Below are 6000 nucleotides of genomic sequence, written 5' to 3' on the forward strand. Positions count from 1 at the left end.
ATGTTTATGAATTTCATGTGATGCATGCTTACATATATTGTAGAGTATGTAAGGGAAATATCATCGGGTTAGATGAAGTTAGGATTGAGAAGGGGTGATATTGTATACCGCCATACGGTGTTGTTGATACAAACCATGATGTGTGAAGCTCTGGGCCTTGCAGAGGAGACACTTCGTTATTCGAGTATCAAGGTAGTTATGGCGAACTGGAGGAATGAGCAAATGAATACGGAAATGGAATTCCATTAAGATATCGCCATATGGGGTTGATAAGTGCAAACCGTGATGTGTGAAGCTTTGGGCCTTGCAGAGGGGACACTTCAGTGTTTGAGTGTCAAGGTTAATTAAGAAATGGAATGATATTAGTTGATCCTTTGGGGTGACACTGTAACGATGATTATTAGGTTTCATAGAGCAACACTGCGACAATGGTTAGTAGGCTTTATGGGGCGACATTGCAATAGCGGTAAGGTCCTACGGGACAACACCTCAAAAAAGGTCTAACGTGTATGGCCACGGCTTGGCTATGGCAACTAGTATAGTCCGTCGAGATAGTAAACATGGGGCAGTCTGTCGGGACATTAAACACGGGGTATATTATGTAAGGCCATATCTCGACTATGAGAACAGATGGAGTCCGTCAGGATAGTAAACACAGGGTAGTCCACCGGGACAATAAACATGGGGAAGTCTGCCAAGATGTAAACCATGGGGTTACACATTCGAGAAGTCCGCAGTTTAGTAGACCATGAGATACGCTATGGTATAAAGTAGAGTTTTCGGTGTGCCTGGTGAGATAAGCCACAAGAATGAATGAGCTTGGTGTGTTTGGGGAACATAGACCATCGTGATAAGAAGAGAATTCGCCAAAGGCCATGATTAGTAGAGCCAAGGAAACGTCTCAAACCAAGGACACATTGTACAAGACGAGTGTAAAACTTAGAGATTGACCCCAATAGTAGTATCTGTAGGCTTATAACCATTTGGGCTATGGTTGTCTAGTCATAAATGAAAAACGTTTCTGATGGTGATAAGTCTCTCCAACACAAAAGATCGACCCAACTTTACTCGATCAATTCGTCCTTCGCAATCTCATTATCTAGAGGTTGCCTACAAGTATAAACAGATTCGGAAGGAATAGACCACTAGGTTGGGAACCCAAATCCACCCCACAGATTACACCTCACCTGTATGAACTTGTTTCTGTTAAGGTGAAGGTTTGAAGCCCAATTTTTTATTATGGGCTCACATCCTTGATGAGTACTAAAATGGGCCAACCGAGCAGAAGACCCTTAGGTGGTTACTTTTAACTGATAAATTTGCTGAAAAACACTAAGGAAGGGTGGCTCACCCTTCAGGTTACAGTCGATAAAGTAGGAAACAAGGGTCTACCAAGATAAGCTGGCACGTTGCCCCAGCACAATTCTATACTCATTAAGAACGATATAGAAAAAGGGATGAAGTGGGAGATGAAACCCAGCTTCAAATAAATACAAGAGAAGAAAAACGTTGTCGGAGTTGTCACTTTACCGAGATTCACCTTGGAATAAGCTAAATTCATAAGCGAAGTTTGAAAATTATAAACTTATGACATTTAGAAACCGGACCATTTCTTTCTGTGTTGTTGAGCACTGGAAGAAAGGGGTCTCCACTAGGCTATTCACTCACGACCACTGTGACTAGCCCCATCTCCCTCATTGTTAGCCCCCAACCTCTCCTACCACTGCCATAATGGCTACTACCCTCGTAACAATTGTGTTTGATTTTGACTATTTTGGTGGGGGAAAGGGATAATGAAAGAAATAGAAAAGACTTAAAAAAATTGCCTAGAAAACTTACTAAGAAGAGGTCAAAGGAAGGAATAGGAGCCCAAATAAAGAAATTAGAGAAGACCAAGAGATAAACTATGGATTTAAAAGGAAACTGAGTCAATAAGGAGTTAAAGAGTAATTTCAGATGAAATGCCTCCCCTCCCAACATTTTGATTTAAGTAACCAAACGTTTAAGAGATGTTTTGTTAATTTGAAGTAAACGATTGAAATTCTCAAATCCGTATTTGAGACTTGTTGAGTTAGAGAAGGTTTTCTTTAAAACCCTCGATAACTGGAAAGGCAGGAATGTCTGCTAGAGTTAAACCTTATTCGAGTATCGCCATATGACCCAAGTTAATTTAGAAATCTACTGCTAGTATTTTGCAGAACAAAACGCTTAGCTGATGTTGCAAGTAAGAATCTACCAAAGTGATTACGAAATAGTCCTTGTGTAGTTAACTCCCTTATATAGAATAAGGATGGAGCCACAGTTTGAGTGGAATAACTTCAGGATGAAACTATAAGTGTTAGCGCAACGTTAAGATAATTAGAGATAGTAGAGGAGTCTGCCTCTAGGTATGCAAAGGATTATCAAGCAAAAAGGGGAAATCTGTTTGAAGGTTGCCCTAAATCAAGGTAAAAGAGGAAATTTCGAGGATGAAATTTTCTTTAAGGGTGGTGGAGTTTTAACACCCGGTTATCTCTGTTGACCCAATATTTAAGGAAGGTTAGGACTAAATTGAAAGGATTAGCAAATTATCGAACTCCATCAAGAAATTCATAAATTTTAATGACTAAATTGTGATTAGTTGGACTTCAATTCCGGTTTAGTTATTTGGGTGCCTAATGGTTCCATAATGGGAGACAATATGATTAAGAATGAATGGTTGTGATGGTCGGTGAAGATCATTCTAAAGGAGTGTATAAATAGGTGTGTGTGGATACGATTTTTTTTTTCAATTTTGTCTACCAATTTATCTCTCCATAGAATCATTTTCTTCAGTCACTCTAAAGAAGAATAAGATATAGCTAAAGGAAGCTCTGCATGTTGCAGTAGTCGTGTGAATTAAAGTTTGGTAGTAGGGAAATTGAGGAACTGGTAAGTTTCCTTACCTCTTTATACTTGCAGATTGAATAAAGAAATATAGTCAAAACTCTTAAAAGCTTATGAATAAATATGGATTCTGGATTTTAAGGGTTGAACACCTTTAGTTTAATCGATAAATGGTTGTCATGCTTAGCTTTCAGGACAAATGAGACTCTGGCGTTTGGAGAAGCTAAGCTTTCAATGATAAGAAAGCAAGACAAGTTTCTGTACTCCATTTCTGGAATTATGTATAATCTCTGCTGGTTGCAAATACTTGTTATGTATGGATGAGTAGGTTTATAAGTATCCACAAGTGTGTCAGTATGTATGAAATAATTGTGATTTTATGCATGAAAGTAGTGAACTCCATAATAAAATGTTTATGAATTACATGTGATGCACGTTTACATATATTGTGGAGTATGGAGGGGAAATATCATCGGTTTAGATGAAGTTAGGATTTGGAAATGGTAATTATATATACCACCACATGGTGGTGCTGACGCAAACTATGATGTGCAAAGCTCTGGGCCTTGTGGATGGGACACTTTAGTGTTCAAGCATCAAGGTAGTTATGATGAACTGAAGAAATGGACGAATGAATACGAAAATGGAATCTCATTAAGATATCACTATACGGGGTTGTTGAGTGTAAACCGTGATGTACGAAGCTAAGGGCCTTGCAGAAGGGACTCTTCGGTGTTCGAGCATCAAGGTTAATTAAGAAATAGAATGATATCGACCAGTATTTTAGGGCGAAATCATAATGGCGATTATTAGGTTACATAGACAACCATCTCGATGATGGTTAGTTGGCTCTATGGGGTGACATTGCGGCAGTGGTAAGGTCCTACGGGTGACACATCAAAAGAGGTCCAACATGTAAGACCATGGCTTGGCTATGACAACCAGTATAGTTCACCAAGACAGTAAACACATGGTAGTCTGCTGAGACAGTAAGCACAGAGTCGTCCGCTAAGACATTAAACATGGTGTATATTACGTAACACCATAGCTCGAATATGACAACATATAGGCTGCCGTGTAACACCCCGAACCAGAGACCATCGCCGGTGTCGGACACGAGGGGTTAACGAGACAAATCCTCTTAAAGTACCGACCAATTTGGCATTTCTAGACAGGCTGGAAAACTGCGTCACTGTCGCCTTAAAAATCATATCTCGAGTTTCAAAACTCGGAAACTGATTCTGTAAATTTTCCCTTAATTTAGACTCATATATCCATCCATGGATTTATTTCTAGAATTTTTGGTCGGGCCAATTGGTACAGTTTATTAGTTAAAGTCACCCATGTTACAGGGGTCGACTACACTGACCTTCGCCCGTTATAACTTGAATATCTCTCTGTACAGGGCTTTAATACTGGTTTCGTTTATTTTTAATGAAACTAGACTCAAAATGGAATCTGCACATATAAGGCATGACTTCTAATTCTTTCTGGATAATTTATAGTAAATTTTCAAAGTCGCGACAGGGGACCCAGAAACCGTTCTGGCCCTGTCTCACGAGAACTTTAATATCTCTTAGTAAACTGATCATATGATCGTTTTGTTACTTTCATATGAAAATAGACTCGTCAAGGTTTGTTTACATAACTTATTCACTATTTAATACCATTCCTACAAATTTTTACGATTTTTCAAATCCGCACCACTGCTGCTGCCTGCATCTATCTTCAAGGTGAACTTTACCTATCTTGTGGTTTCCATGGGCCAACTATAATTTTGACATACATAGGTCCACATATGATCATATTTAGCCATTCCAATGGCTGATCATGTGACCAACACTCTCATTCCAAACCATAATCACATCATGAAAACAAATATAATTACAAAGCACAAATGGTCAAATTCCATCCTCCACTTTTACGAACCATTTTCGCATGGCCGTACACATATACATCACAAAGAACTTAAAAACAATCGAGGGTAGTCCTATACATGCCATATCCAAAGTTCAACCAAAAGAGTACCAAAAAGGGGGTTTGATAGTGTGGATGACTTCACTTCAATGATCCCGAATCCGATCGCTAACGAGCAAAATCTATAAAACAGAGAGCCAAAGCAACGGGGTAAGCATTTTTATGCTTAGTAAGTCTCAAGCAATGAAATCGGCTTTAACTAAAGCATTACATTCACATAGCCAAATGAATCATTTCATTAATACACATTCACATAATCATACTTACTTCACACTTCATCATTATATACATTCACAAGATATCAACCAATTCAAGAGCTGAAAATTCGTTAGTCGATTGAACGAATATTATTCAAACGTATCGACTTTTCCAATGCACATGTAAACATACCTTATCCTTTGGGCTTTTCAAGCGTACTAATTAAATTTATTACAGCAACCAACGCTCACCTTCAGCCCAAGCTTCTTCGGAATACAACCGGATATAATCACACGCACGAATGCCTTTGGGTCTTAGCCCGGATATAACGACTTGCACAAATGCCTTCGGGTATTAGCCCGGATATAACAACTTGCACGAATGCCTTCGGGTCTTAGCCCGGATGTAGTCACTAGCACAATTGCCTTCGGGTCTTAACCCGGATATAATTACTAGCATAAATGTCTTCGGGACTTAGCCCGGGTATCATTCAATTGCTCATGCACACATACATCAATAATCATTACACATCCATGTTTCATTTTCGTTACTAGGGCTCAACACAAACATATCACTAGCATAATCGCCTTCGGGACTTAGCCCGGGTATCATTCAAATACTCATACACACATATATCAATAATCATTACACATCCATATTTCATTTCACATAATTCGAGTAGGGTCATTTCTTGAAGACTTACTTCGGATGTTGTCGAACTGCTTCAACGGCTATTCGATCACTTTTTCCTTCCCCTTATCCAATTGTGGCCCTCTAAGCTCTTGAGCTTTATGTTAACAAATAAATTGATTTAATCGTTTTGAATATCAAAAGGGGAATTCAAGGTACTTAGCCCTTATAAGGCCGCACACACTTACATCCACATACTTAAGCTCAATAATTATAACATAGCATCAAGCACTCATATGGCCGATTATACTTAGTCATACTTGCACAAAA

Source organism: Gossypium arboreum, chromosome 7, assembly GCF_025698485.1.
Source record: "Gossypium arboreum isolate Shixiya-1 chromosome 7, ASM2569848v2, whole genome shotgun sequence".
Classification (NCBI taxonomy): domain Eukaryota; kingdom Viridiplantae; phylum Streptophyta; class Magnoliopsida; order Malvales; family Malvaceae; genus Gossypium; species Gossypium arboreum.